Source organism: Sorex fumeus, unplaced genomic scaffold (genome assembly GCF_029834395.1).
Source record: "Sorex fumeus unplaced genomic scaffold, SorFum_2.1 ptg000018l, whole genome shotgun sequence".
NCBI lineage: Eukaryota > Metazoa > Chordata > Mammalia > Eulipotyphla > Soricidae > Sorex > Sorex fumeus.
This window is the reverse complement of record NW_026606075.1, coordinates 16,182,351-16,198,412: the sequence shown is the minus strand read 5'-3', so window position 1 is coordinate 16,198,412 and position 16,062 is coordinate 16,182,351.

The following is a 16,062-nucleotide window of genomic DNA, read 5'->3' as shown; positions in this document are numbered from 1 at the left end:
TGCTCAAGCAAATCGATATGTAAGGGGATGTCAAGTGATCAAGTGATCAAGTTTATTTCCTTAAAATTTATATTACATGCTGATTATTGAACAAAACTGTGTATGTTTATTAATAATTCATAATTTTTGATTATTTATTTATTTATTCGAGGGAATTGAACCGTACTTGATGGTGTTCAAAGATTATTTCTATTTCTGTGCTCAGGAGTGACCGCTGATGGTGTTGCTGGACAGGGTGGGGAACTGTAGGGACAGCTGAGGATTCAAACCTCTATACTTGTAAAGCAAGAGGGACGATGTGTGTGTGTGTGTGTGTGGGGGGGGGGTATTTGGGGGCCACTACTGGTGGTGTAATATCTCCTACTTTGTCTTTTCTCAGGGATAATGTTATTAGAAATAATGTGTGATTTCACATAAATTCTGAAATTATTTGTCCATACTTTTAAAAATTATATGTAAAATTTTGATATCTTAGGTTGTTTGGCGTATTGTGAATATCTTAACACTATTAATTCAAATCTTGAATTGGGATATTTATTCATGTAGGTGTGTTGTATTTATCATCTTTCAATGTTTTCAAGGACTTTCTTCAAAGTTTTATTATTGTCAGTATAGAAATCTTTCAAATCATTGGTTAAATTAATTAAGTCTTTTATTAACTTGACACTATTGTAAATGAGTTATTTCTTTCATTTATATGTTTAGATAATGTGTTGTTAGTTCATATAAGTGTACTGATATTTGTATGTTGGTTTTTCATCAAGAACTTGAATACATTGATCAGTTTATGATTTTTAATAAAAATGTTATAGTTTTCTACATGAGAAAATGTCATCTGAAAATAGTTTTGTTTAGTATAATTCTTGTGCATTTTATTTACAATGGGAACTGAACTACTCTTAATGTAAGTTAAGCTGCAAATTTGTCAAAATTCTCTAGTTAGGTTTTATAGTTAGGTTAGCCTGGAAAATATACTCATCAGTCATGAGGTGATGCATTAACTTCATAACATGAAGAAGTACAAACATGTTACAACTATAATACTGGTTTGTTGTTTGTTTTCAGGGAACCCAAATCAGCAGTTGGCACTGAGATTTTGAGCTGGAAAAAAATCACTGGTTTTGTTCTGCAAGTAGGAAGAGTCACTGACCAGTTTTCTGATCACAGATCATTCTAAATTGAGGTATAAGATGGAACATAAAGGTTTCTAGAGGCTCTGGTTAGGTATCTTTGCCAAGCAGGACAGGTGCATTTACAATCAGGAAGAGTAATTAGTTTGTTTCCCTGCAAAGTTACCATAGAATAGGCACCAACGTCAGCATTCATAGCTGTTCAGAGTTCAAATTATGTTGAACTGTCCTATGAGTTCACTGGTGATGGTCATTAAAAATTGCCATCTTTCTGCATTGACAAATGCATTTGCACATAGGCAAAGATACTTGATTGAATATTGATTGGTATTAGCCTTACTCAGAGCTTTCTCCTGGCTCTGTATTCAAGGATCACTCCTGGATGGGTTAGGGGACTGTTTGGAGTGACAGAGGTCAAACCTGGTTCAGCCACGTAAAAGGCAAGCTCCTTACCCTGCTGACTTACCTCTCTTGGCCACAAAGTTTTCTTTAAAAAAAACTTATATGTGTGTTTATCACTTTCAGTATATAATCCTAACACAAGAATATTTGTAACCTAATGTGAACTACAGATAATTGCAAGGCATCACACTTCAGTTTGTAGTTTTTTTCTTAAATCTTACTTTAAATGACAGCCATGAACAGAAAACACATCTTAGAGAATAATTGCCTCTGCATACTGAAAAAATAAATATATGCAAGACAATATTAATTATACCAAATAGCAATTATAAAAGATAAATATATGTAAAAGACTTCTCAATAAGGTTCACATGCATTTCTCTCTTTGCCACATTTATTAGTTTATTAAATAACTTTATGTCACACTAAAATTCCTTTTATTAGCCTAAAGAAGAACTGAGAGCTTGAGCAACTAGTTATAAATTGATTCAGTTTCAAAACTGTGACTGTTAATGCAATTATGCAAAATTAGCTATAAAATTAAGTGACTGCTCAAAAATTAATGAAAAAGAAGAGACTCTTCACCAACAAATAACAAGTTAGTGATCACTATTAACCTCTGAAGAAGACAACGTACAACACCCAAAGGATGATTATTGCTTAGGATTATCAATGTTCCTTTGCATTTTTATGAGATATTTTCAAGAGTATCTAAATAACTAAAGTGATGTCAACAAATACTGAATGCTTACTTTGTAAATAAAAAATCAAGATCAATTGGCTTTGTTTAACTTACATTATTAGGAATAACAAAAATCTAACTCTAATCCAAGGAATTTTATTTATCTATTTCCTTTAAGATGTTTGTTTGTTTGTTTGTTTGATTTGGGCCACACCTAACAGTGCTTGGGGTATATTCTTGACTCTGTGCTCAGAATTGCTCCTGGAAGATTACATTATTTATTCAAGGAAGAAAAATCAAAGACATTTCAAGAATCCTCTATGGCTTAGGATGCATCAATAGTACTGATTCAGAAAGTATGTGTCTATTGGTCTACTGTGCTTAGCACATCTATATATGATACTTTACAGACTTAGTCCTTAGTGCCAGAGATTCTGATTCCAGAGATCACAATGAGAGTCCATAATTTGTATGTGTGTAAGTGTGGGAGTGTGTGTGTGAACAAATCACACATATTCTAATTTCATATACTAAATATCCAGATCTTACTTTAAATAAAACGTACAGGTATTTAAACCTAAATCTAAATTCCTTTTCTCTCTGATCTCAAACTAGGAAATTCTGCACTTTCACTCTTTACTGTAGGAGAAGGAATAGGACTTTTTATTTTAAAATCTGCATATTGGGGTTAGACAGAAAAATATACCTGGTAAGACAATTGCCTTGCATGAAGTCAACCATGGTTTGATCCCTGGAACCCCATTTGGTTCCCTAAGCCCAATCAGAAGTGATCCCTGAGTGCTAAACCAGGAGTAAGTCCCGAAAATATAGGGTGTGACTTAAAAACCAAACAAGCAAAAATTAAAATCCACATTTTGTTTTAGAGGTCTAACTTACTTTTCCTTTTGCTTCTACTAACTAAAATTTTGTGGAAAAAATCAAGGTATAGCACAAATCAACTTTAGAATCTGTGAAATGTTACTTTATTTCCTTATTAGGCCTTTATTTGTGGGGTTCCTTTGTCCTTGCCATATTTGTGCAGAAAAACCCGTATAACTTAAGGATCTGACAATGTATAATTTTTAAGTGAATCTTCATTGTGTTTTTTTATCATTTACTTATTTGGAACCTTTTACGAAACAATTGCTTAATTTTGTATATGCATTAGTACTCTTTCGCCTTTTAAATAAAATTATAAATAACTTGACTAAATCTCCTACATTTAACCACTTAACAAATCTAGGTAGCATTTTTCAAAGTAGGAGACAATTTTGCTTTACGCTTTTTGAAACTCAACTTATATATAATTAAATTTGGAGGCCTACAAGTTGTATCTATAATAATTATTTGATGTTTATAGATACTGATTTTGAGAAAATAACTTTTGAAATAAGTTTAAATTATGAGTGATAAAAATTAGAGAAACAAAAATCTGTGAATTCTTTTTCTTAAATTTTGTATGCCTTCATCTATGTTAATATTGTGGAGATAATATGATATTTCTCAGTCTGTTTGAACAGTTTATTGTTAACCTAGACAGGAAAATTAATGATGCAGGACAATGACTTGCACTTTTTTTGGAAATAAGTTATCTTATAAGACACTGGGTAATATAAAAAGTGTCATTTGAGTATACACTGGTACCAGTCAGCACAATGATAAGCATATGCCTTAATGCCTTATAGGACATTTTTGAAATTATTATGCACTTGTCATGTATATGATTGTGCTAATATACTGCCATGGAGGTCACAACAATATGAGCATGGTCCTCCCGTTGTTCATCGATTTGCTCGAGCGGGCCCAGTAACATCTCCATCATGAGACTTGTTGTTACTGTGTTTGGCATATCGAATACATCATGGGTAGCTTACCAGGCTCTGCCTTGCGGGCGAGATACTCTCGGTAGCTTGCCGGGCTCTCCGAGAGGGGCAGAGGAATCGAACTCGGGTCGGCCATGTTGGCTGTTTGTAAGGCAAATGCCCTACCACTGTGCTATAGCTCCAGCCCTGCCATGGAGGTGTTGTATTTAATTTTCTTTCACTATAATCTTTTTGTTCTCTGCAATAGGTTAATGGTTGATCAATGTCATCATTAGTGGGAGGCAAATGCTAATAAAATGGTAGTCAGCCAACATTTTACTTTTTGCGTTTCCACTAGGGTATTATTATGCTCGGATGTCATTTATGTGTCAGTGTATAAACATCAAAAAAACTTTAGTTTACCTTTTTGTTTCTGTAACCATAAAAGTCTTATTCCACTGCTGCTCAAGAGTCAACCAGTGTCAGACAGGGTGACAATGCAGGAAAAGAGCTTTATTGACAAAAAGCCAACAGTTTGCAAGATTGAAAACCCATGTCCTCAAAGTAGCCACCTGTTCTGCATGGTTATTATGAACAGTTTTTTTTTTAATTTATTTTTTTATTAGTGAAACACCATGTGGTACAGTTATAAGTTAGAATTTGATCTCCCATTTCACCCAGCAATAGCACTCCTGGGAATATATTCCAGGGAGGCAAAAAAGTATAGTCTAAGTGACATCTGCAATTGTTTGTTCATTGCAACACTCTTTACAATAGCCAGAATCTGGAAAAAACCTGAGTGCCCGAGAACAGATGACTGGTTAAAGAATCTTTGGTACATTTACACAATGGAGTTCTATGTAGCTGTTAGAAAAGATGAAGTCATGAAATTTACGTACAAGTGGGACTACATGGAAAGTATCATGTTAAGCAAAATGAGTCAGAAAGAGCGGGATAGACATATAATGAACAGTTTTTGTAGACAAAGAGGTAGGGACACATCTTTTTAGGGAAGGTGGGTTGCAGCTTCAAAAGTGGTCACTTAGTTTCCTCATAGATTGGTTCCTTAAGGCACATTGTATTGCATTTGCAAAAATGAACAGTGGTTAAGGTGTCTGCTTAAGAATTTTACCTGTCCTCATCCTAGCTTTACAGGAAATGAAAAGGTAAGGATAAATGTTCTTGTCTAGAAGATATAGGTATATGTATGTATATATGTGTACATATATACATATACAATATGAATATGTGTTCATTCATTTATACATATATGTGTATATATAAACTTTTATTTGGACTATATAAAGATTAAAGTTGCCTATAATTTTAATCTTGAATATCACTGCTTAAAGTCAAAATATTTCTGAAATCTTTTTACTAGTCTTTGTTTAAATAATTGTTTTGATATAAAGTGTTCCCGTTTTGCAAAAAAAAATTTGCAATTCTGTCACTATGACACTGCAAGGACAATTAACTTTATCTAGTTCCTTTAAAGCATGTTTGATTCATCATTTACTTTTCTTTAATTTCATTTTTAAAAACTTTTGAAGACTTAAGGGATTATGGGAATTTTAAAAATTGAATATACCTTAATTGGCCACTTAAAATAGGATTATGTATTTTAAATGTGAGGTAATGCTCTTCTAATTCATTGGTGTTTATATTTAATAGTGATTTATATAAAGGCTAAAATGTTGAAACAGTGATGTTGGCCTTGGACTATTTATTTATTTTTATTTTTTTCCTTAGATTTTTATTAGTGAAACACCATGAGGTACAGTTGTAGACTTACAAATTTTTGTGCTTGGGTTTCAGTTATACAATGATCGAATACCCATCCCTCCACCAGTCCCCATTCTCCACCACCACCAGTCCCAGTATCCCTCCTGCCCCCCTTCCCCCATCCCTCATCCCACCCTACCACTGTGGCAGGGCATTCCCTTTTGTTATCTCTCTTCTTTTGAGTGTTGTGGTTTGCAAAAGAGATATTGAGTGGCAATCTTGTTCGGACTATAGTCTACTCTCATCACACATTTCCCACCCTGAAAGGAACCTCCCAACACCCTTTATTTGGTGCTCCCTTCTCTATCTGAGCTGCCTTTTCCCCTAGCATGTGTGGCTGTCCTCAAAGCCATGGAGTAATCCACCTGGTATTTATCTCGGCTATTCTCGGGTGTTAGTCTCCTATTTTGTTACTTTATGTTACCCAGATGAATGCAATCTTTCTATGTCTATCCCTCTCTTTCTGACTCATTTCACTTAGCATGATACTTTCCATGTAGTACCACTTGTATGTAAATCTCATGACTTCATCCTTTCTGACAGCTACATAGTATTCCGTTGTGTAGATGTACCAAAGCTTCTTTAACCAGTCATCTGTTTTTGGGCACTCAGATTTTTTCCAGATTCTAGCTATTGTAAACAGTGCTGCAATGAACAGACAACTGCAGATGTCGCTTCGACTATGCTTTTTTGCCTCTCTGGGGTATATTCGGCCTTGGACTATTTATTACAAATCAGTCTATTCTAATCACTCCTTAACTGCCTGTCTTTTTCTGGATGAATTTCAGAAGAAATTCCATTTAAAATGTGTACACAAACAGGGACATAAAAAGCTATTTTGAAAGTGGGAGTGTTGAAAACCAGTCCCATTCTCTCTCTCTCTCTCTCTCTCTCTCTCTCTCTCACTCTCTCTCTCTTTCTGCTCTCTCTTTCACACACACACGAAAGTGGGAATGCTTAGAAATAAGTTTATCAGCTAGTCTTTTGGAAATCCTTTGGGGGTATCTTATATAGGCTATCTATTTATCAATGTGCTTTAATGATATAAGAAATTAAGTATTATGAATTGTAAACCTCCAAGGTTCAGCCAGATTTATTCAGGTTGCATAGCTATTTTGTGTATTGCAAGAAGTTAGTGAACATATATATTCATTACAAAAATTACCAAATTAAACCAGAACAGAACAAATCCAAGTTATATTTATTAGGATTGCTAGAAATGAAGCAATCACAAGTTACAGAAATTCACAGGATAAATATCTTTAGCACTTTGTTCAAATCAAACAAATAAAGAGAAACCATTACTATTTTGCAATGAACTAATATTCTTAATCAATCAACTTTTCTGCTAATCCCTAAGTAGACAAAAAATGTTTAAGACAAGCTATTTTTCTAAAATGGAAGATAAAAAAGGCTAGTAAAATCAAAATGGCTTAATTCAAAAGACTCACTGCATATTAAAATAATTTGTAAGTTTAGAAAAAGATATTGGAATAGATAAAATAGCACTCATAATTCAGTTACTATACAGAATATTTTGCATTCTGTTAGTTATATGTATTTGCTAACTCTTTATTTTGATAGCTAGGGTTTAGAGATAAAGAGTTATCTTTTTTAGTAGACTAAATAACATATGGGTAAATAACCATTTACCAGTTGCTCAGCTGCCAAAATTCTCACCTTATGATAATGTTATTATAATGATAAAATCACATGCAAATGTAGTAAATAAGATTTGGAAGTAGTGTTTTCTCCCTAGTCAATCTACACACAACACTCCTGATGGGAATTAGTGAGTCTCTGAGTATCTAAGAATGGAATGCAACACTAGGCATTCAAGATATTTCGATGTCACAAGACTTCCATGTTGCTTTCCCCAAAGTTTTATCCACCTTCAGTGCCAATAAGTAAGTAATTTGCATATTCATATGGTCTTGCATATTTTCATAATGACATTGCAATATGAAAATTTGAATTTAAATATGGCAAAGTGGTGATATAATGCATTTATGAGATTGTAAGATAACTGTAAAAAATGAAAATTGGTATGGAATATGTCTACAACATTCACAAAGTTTAAAGTGTAACTTTAAAGTCCATAAATAAAGTTAATGCCACAAATGGACAATTAGCAAGTGAATTTATACAGCTCATGTCTGACAAGTAAATGGAGCAGATACCATAAGTAACAATATTTCACTTTGAGGCTATATCCCTAACCTAATCTGATATAATTCAACATCAACTGTGTATCTGGTTTGGTTAAGGAAAAATAAATAGTATATATGTATACACATATATATCCATATACATATGTTTATATAAATTATTTAACAGTCATAAAAATTTTGTGAATGCCCTCAAATCCTAATAACAAACTGTCAATAATAGATAATGTTTAGCATTAGCAAGGAATTGATAATATATTGTGTTTCCTTTAAACTCGTATTCCAGGTATTTTTGCTTCTTTCAGTTAAACTGCTTAAAATCTTAACTTGTTTTGGAGCTCACATATTTTATGACAGCAGGTATTCATCCTCCAGCCACATGGTCTGGCATTAGATATGGTAGATTAATGGGCACTGACTTGTTTACTTTGTCACTCCTTGAAATAATGCCATTTCTACTGTCCTCTGTATTGAAATTCCGATTCAGTATGCTGTGTATATTGCCTCACGTAATGCTTCCAAGAGCCATATTCTATACCTGTACCTGTTTAGTAGCATAGCCAAAAGTCCTGATGTCCCAAATGGCAGTATTTACTAGCAAAAAAAGAAATCAGTCAAATGCTCTTGATATTCTTCATTGATCTCTTTCCTGAAAACTTAGAAAAACAAAGAATGAGCAAGCCTATTTGCTCAGAATCAGAATAAAAATAAATTTAGGGATTACATTAAAACCTATAAAATAATATCTAAAATACATAGAAAAACAATTTCAAAATTTAATAAGTTCAATATCCATTAAGCACACTAGATGCCAGATGCTGGATACTGTGGTTGACTTATGAGGCACTTAGCTCTTATGGTGGTTCTTCTGATTGTTTGACTCAGTGCAGATATCACATTCTGTTATAAATGTCTCTGTGTCTACTATATTGTATTCAAGTCTCACAATTAATTTTTGATCTATAAGTCACACAGTATTATTTTAATCATATTAGTCTATGTGGAAAGGTACTACTCGAAAGAAATTATATATAGTACTTAGCCTACTGGTAATGATTATCCAAAATTTGCAATCTGTAAAAACTAACTTTTTTGGAGATGGAGAAAGGCAGAGTCAGCTGTCCTCAGGGCTTACTCCTGATTCTGTGTTCAGGGATTATTCCTGGTGCGGTTTGATGAATCATATTAAATTTTGGGAATTGAAGCAGGGTCCTTCACTAAAAAGCCAATGAACCTCCCTTTAACCTATATTATATCTTAAGTACTGACTTAAGACTTTATATTTTAAACCTTTTATATTTACATATAGTTATTTAAGACTTGTAAATGACCCTGATAATTACTACACACACAAAAAAAGCGAATATCATACTTCTCCATTTTTCTCTAACATTGATGCTTCTGTGATGTTTTTATACTTAAGTAATTTGAGATTTAACTAGGCCTTATGCAACTCAGATTAAGTTGTCTTTCATTCAGGTTAAAAATTGTGTTGTAGAGACTGGGAAGCATGACACATTAAATTTTCAAAAGCACACTGTCAAATACACAAAATGAAAATTTCTTTTATTTTTCTAATTATACTAACTTTAATCATACACTGCTGTCAGCATCTTATGTTTTACAGTTTTAAACCACTGAGTCTTTGATCATTCTCCACGAATTCACTTTACAAAATTAATTAGGATTATCAATTATTTTCCAATAAATGAAGGGAAAATTTCATTGTTGATTTATTGTTCATGACTCATAAAATATTATCATTTATTTGTTTCAACGTTTCATTAAAAGTTTAGAACATATTATGAATAATTAATTCATTACAGGCTTATTTCAATTAATATTTTACGGTAGTTTCAATACTATGCTTTTATTTAACCCTCTTGTCTTTTTAAATGTTTTTCATATATTTCCATATAACTTAATACAATGTTGATAAAGTTTAATTAATTTTCTAAACTTCGTGTAGGCATGAATATTTTAAATATTTAAACATTTTAATATGATATTCTTTATTTTGCCTAAATGTTTACCACTTATAGTGTTATTCATTCTTGATCTAGATGTATGCATTTTTTTAATTTTCCTTATGTCTGGAAAAATCTGTCACTATCACTGTCATCCTATTGTTCATTGATTTGCTCTAGTAGGCACCAATAACATCTGCCTCTATTGTGAGACTTGTTGATACTGTTTTTGGCATATGGAATATGACACCTGTAGCTTGCCAGGCTCTACCGTGCAGGCGAAATACTCTCAGTAGCTTGCTGGGCTCTCCGAGAGGGGTAGATGAATCAGACCTGGGTGGACTCATGCAAGGCAAACGCCCTACCCAGCCCTACTCACTATGCTATCGCTCCAGCCCATCTGGAAAAATGGGGATGGAGAGATAGGGCAGAGGATAGAGCATTTGCTTGCATGTAGCCAACCCGGGTTCGATTCTTAGGCCCCTCTCGGAGAGCCCAGCAAGCTACTGAGAGTATTCCACCCACAAGGCAAAGCCTGGCAAGCTACCTGTGATGTATATAACATGCCAAAAACAGTAACAAGAAGTCTCAGGATGGAGACGTTACTGGTGCCCACTCGAGCAAATCGATGAACAACACGAGGAACAGTGACAGTGACAGTGAGGGGAAAAGGATCCCTAAAGATCTGACAAGAGAAGGTATACTCAAAAGGTATAATAAATTCTAATAATTATTTAAGGATTTTTTTGTGTGTGTATTTGTATGCATCTTCATCTTGTTTTTTTGGGGGGGTCACACCCAGCAATGTTCAAGGATCACTCCTGGTGCTGTGCTCAGGAATCACTCCTGGTGGTGCTTGGGGGACCATATGGGATGCTGGGTATAGAATCCAGGTCGTCTGTTTGCAAGACAAATGCTCTCCCCTCTGTGCTATCGCTCTGGCCCCATATATTCATCTTTAAAATGCTATTTTCTAGCTATGGGGCATTCTATATTGGCATATTTTTTAAATAATTTAAAGATGTCTTCAATGTTAAATTCTTTACAATTAGAGATGTAATATCATTTACTTACTTATTGTGGAAATGGTTAAGATTTAATTCAAAGTTTTACACATGCTATAATGGCAGACATTATTATTAAGCCACACCCTCAGCCATTATATCACCGTATCACTGTCATCCTGTTGCTCATTGATTTCCTCGAGCAGGCCCCAGTAACATCTCCATTCGTCCTAGCCCTGAGATTTTAGAAGACTGGCAGCTAAATACCTCTGGAACCAGCCACAGTCATGCTTAAGACCACTCTCCACATGTTCAGATGAGCCTCACGCATGAAGGAACCGGCAGAGGAACCCTGGTTTGCGGGACCCGGAGCTGAGATCTCCAAGCTGCTTTCAGCCATTATAATGTCATTTTTATTTTTGCCTCTCTATGACTATTTTAGGCTGGAGTGATAGCACAGCGGGTAGGGCATTTGCCTTGCAAGCGGCTGACCCGGGTTTGATTCCTCCATCCCTCTCGGAGAGCCTGGCAAGTCACCAAGAGTATCCCACCTACACAGCAGAGCCTGGCAAGCTTCCTGTGGCATATTTGATATGCCAAAAAAAGTAACAACAAGTCTCACAATGGAGATATTACTGGTGCCTGCTCGAGCAAATCAATGAACAATGGGATGACAGTGCAGTGGTATGTCTATTTTATTTTTCACACCTGCATTGCAGTTCATCTTTGCATCACTACTTATAAGAAATTTTGCAAAGATTTACCATGAAGTGTGTTTTTTTCATTTTTCATATCCTTGATGTTACTTGAGCATCTTGAAAATTTAGGGTTTGCATCTTCAGAATTTTTTTCAAAACCTATCGTTCTGTATACAAACCCATCATACATTAAATTCTGTAGTTGTTTTGCAGCTACTCATATTTTAAGTATTATTTCTTTGTTTAATTTTTATAGCTTTAGTTACATTTATTCAAGTAATTTTACAGTGATCTAAGTTACTATGGGATTTTAATAGTAAATTAGCAAATGAGGTTTAATATTAAATTTTATAGTAAAATTGTATGTATTATTTTATAAGTTTAAAATGTTCATTATCTTATATTTATGTTTCTATATTTATCTTTTAATAATCTGTTTAAGTGTAGAATATATGGGTATAATAACATCTTTGCAGTATATGTCTTGAGGTTTATAAGAAATAAATGACTATTTTTAACATTTATGATGTTGAATGATATAATTGGATAAACATTCACAAATGATTTTGACAATATTTTCTTGGCAAGATATAAATAATGATCATTTCAAATTCTGAAGGACCCAGTTCAAATAGCAATTCAGATTATAACCTTGTTCTTCTCCTTTGGGTCTGTCTAAAGTTTGCGTTCAGAGATTTAAATGCATATTACTTTCATATTGTAGGTTTTTTTTATGAATCACATTGGAATACATTTACAGACTTACAAACTTTCAAGATTACATTTCAGTCATATTATGTTCAGTACCCATCCCTCCACCAGTGCCCATTCTCCACCGCCAATTTTCTTTTTTTTTTTTTGTTGGTTTTTTTTTTTTATTAAATTTATTTATTTATTTATTGAATCACCATGGGAAAGGTTACAAAGCTTTCAGGTTTAGGTCTCAGTCATGCAAATATCAAGCACATTTCCCTTTACCAAAACTTATTTTTTACCATGAAGAACCCCAATAAAACCCCACCCCCCACCCCTCCCAGTCCCTGTGGGGCAGATGAATTCTAGTTAACACTCTATCTGCTTTGATTAGATTCATTGTTTCAATAAAAGATTCACCACTATTATTTAGAGTTTACCCCCCCACCCCCAAATCAGACATGCTGACAAAGCATTGTGAAGTGATTTGCTTTCTATAGCTGGGTTCAAGAATTATATGTTGGTTTTGGATTTCTGCTATTTTACTTATTGACCCTGGAAGTATTTCTACTGAAAGTCAGATAGTTAAGAAATTGGTTTCTGTGCTCGGGAGTCGTGGCCGTGCTGGAGAGCCGCTAGTGGGGGGCAACTGGTGGCCTCGGTAGGGCGTGAAGGACGGACCGGAACGGCCCCGTTCCCATGAGGTTTTAGTCGCCCCCACTCCCCCAGCTCATACCTGCTGTCCACAAGGCTCCCATGCGGCCGCCATCTTTCTTTCCAGAGAGGAGAAGGCGACTGGGGCAACACCCTTTCCCCTCCGGACAGACATGATGGCCTGGATTAACGCATAGTCCTTTCACTTTTCTGCTCCAAGCTGCCGGGTTCTGCATTAAGTCCTTGTGCTTCTGGGGCCGTGGCCGTGCTGGAGAGCCGCTCACGGGGGGCAACTGGTGACCTCGGTAGGGCGTGAAGGACGGACCGGAACGCCCCCCTTCCCATGAGGTTTTAGTCGCCCCCACTCCCCCGGCTCATACCTGCTGTCCACAATGCTCCCATGCAGCTGCCATCCTTCTTTCCAGAGAAGAGAGGGCGAATGGGACAACACCCTTTCTCCTCCGGCAGACTTGATGGCCTGGATTAACGCATGGTCCATTCACTTTTCTGCTCCAAGCTTCCGGGTTCTGCATTCCGGCTTCTGGGGCCGTGGCCGTGCTGGAGAGCCGCTCGCGGGGGGCAACTGGTGACCTCGGAAGGGAGTGAAGGACGGACCGGAACGCCCCCCTTCCCATGAGGTTTTAGTTGCCCCCACACCCCCGGCTCATACCTGCTGTCCACAAGGCTCCCATGTGGCCGCCATCTTTCTTTCCAGAGGGAGGAGGGTGGAAGGGACCAACACCCTTTCCCCTCCGGGCAGACATGATCGCCTGGATTAACGCATAGTCCTTTCACTTTTCTGCTCCAAGCTGCTGGGTTCTGCATTAAGTCCTTGTGCTTCTGGGGCTGTGGCCGTGCTGGAGAGCCGCTCGCAGGGGGCAACTGGTGACCTCATTAGGGCGTGAAGGATGGACTGGAACGCCCCCTTTCCCATGAGGTTTTAGTCGCCCCCACACCCCCGGCTCATACCTGCTGTCCACACGGCTCCCATGTGGCCGCCATCTTTCTTTCCGGAGAGGAGAGGGCAAATGGAGCAACACCCTTTCCCCTCTGGACAGTCATGATGGCCTGGATTAACGCATAGCCCATTCACTTTTCTGCTCCAAGCTGCTGGGTTATGCATTAAATCCTTGTGTTTCTGGGGCTGTGGCCGTGCTCCAAACTTAACTATGATTTTCAGAGAGAAACGTTGGGTGGTTTACTTCCCATGGATCACTTTGTATATAGAGAGATGTCGTGCGGCCGCGTGAGCGGCCGCGCGGTTTTGAGGAAAAATCCAAGTTCCCGCATACTCGAGCTGTGGTTGTAGAGGCTTCTGGTCACCGGGGTTCCATCTGGGGGAGGCGGGATGCGGCACCTACTCCATCTGGAACTTGCGGGTGATCTCGGCTCTTTTTGGAACCTGTTTTTTCTTTTTTTTTTTCCTCCGGGATCCCGCACCCTCCATGTGTTCTTTCTCTTATGCTGAATGCTTCAAAGATGGCGCTGGGGGGCGGGCTGTGGGCGTGACTTCCGGAATCAGAGGTTACCTGGGAGTTGTAGTCCCGGCAGATTTGAGGAAAAGCCCAAGTTCCCACATACTCGAGCTGTGGTTGTAGAGGCTTCTGGTCACCGGGGTTCCATCTGGGGGAGGCGGGATGCGGTACCTACCCCATCTGGGGCTTCCCGATGATCTCGGCTCTTTTTGGAACCTGTTTTTTTTTTTTTCCTTCGGGATCTGTGGATCCCGCCCTTCATGTTGTCCTTCTCTTCAGCTGAATCGCCAATTTTCTTATTATCTCTCCCGCCATCCTCACCCCATCCCCCATCCCCCCAATCCACACCTCTGTGACACGCGTATTCCCTTTCACTCTGTCTCTCCTTTTGGGTGTTATAGTTTTCAATACAGGTATTAAGTGGCCATAATGTTTGGTTCATAGTCTACATTCAGCAAGCATCTCCCCTCCTGAGTGAGACATCTAAGCATGATTTATATTAGTTGCCTCTTCTCTATCCCAGCTGTCTTGTCCCCCAGCATGTGAGGCCAGCTTCCAAGCTGTGGAGCAATTCTTCTGGCCCTTATCACTACTATCCTTGGGTGTTAGTCTCCCATTATGTTAGGTTGTATTCCACAAATGAGTACAGTCATTCTATGTTTGTCCCTCTCTCTCTGACTCATTTCATTTAGCTAAATACTCTCCATGTTGATCCACTTGTAAGGAAATTTCATTATTTCATCTTTTCTAACAGCTGCACAGTATTCCATTGTGTAGATGTGCCAAAGTTTCTTTAACCAGTCACCTGTTCTCGGCACTCAGGTTTTTTTCCCAGATTCTGGCTATTTTAAATAGTGCTGCAATAAATATCAAGGGCAGATGTCATTCCTAGTGTATTTTTTGCATCTCCAGGATATATTCCCAGAAGTGGTATTGCTAGGTCAAATGAGAGCTCAATTTCTAGTTTTTTGAGAAACGTCCAAATTGTTTTCCAAAAGGGCTGGACCAGTCAGCATTTCCACCAGCAGTGAAGAAGAGTCCCCTTCTCCCCACATCCACACTAATACTGGTTACTTTTGTTCTTATGGATGTGTGCCAGTCTCCATGGTGTGAGATAATATCTCATTGTATTTATCTGCATCTACCTGATGATTAGTGATGAAGAGTATTCTGTTATGTGCCCTATTGCGATTCGGTTTTCTTCTTTGAGAAAGTTCCTGTCCATTTCCTCACCCCATTTTCTGATGGGATTGGATATTTTCTTTTTTATAGAGTTCAACCATTGCCTTTCATATCCTTGATATTAACTCCTTATTAGAAGTGTATTGGGTGAATATCCTTTCCCATTCTGTAGACTGTCATTGTATTCTGGTCACTGTGTGTTTTGAGGTGCAGAAGCTTCTTAGTTTAAGATAGTTCATTTGTTTATCTCTGTTTCCTCTTGCTTGGCCAGTAACATTTTGTATTTGAAGATACCTTTAGCTTCAATGTCGTGTAGGGTTTTGCTGAACTTTTCTTCAATGTACCTTACAGATTCTGGTATGATGTTGAGGTTTTCAATACATTTTGATCTGACTTTGTGCATAGTGTTAGGCATATGTCTGA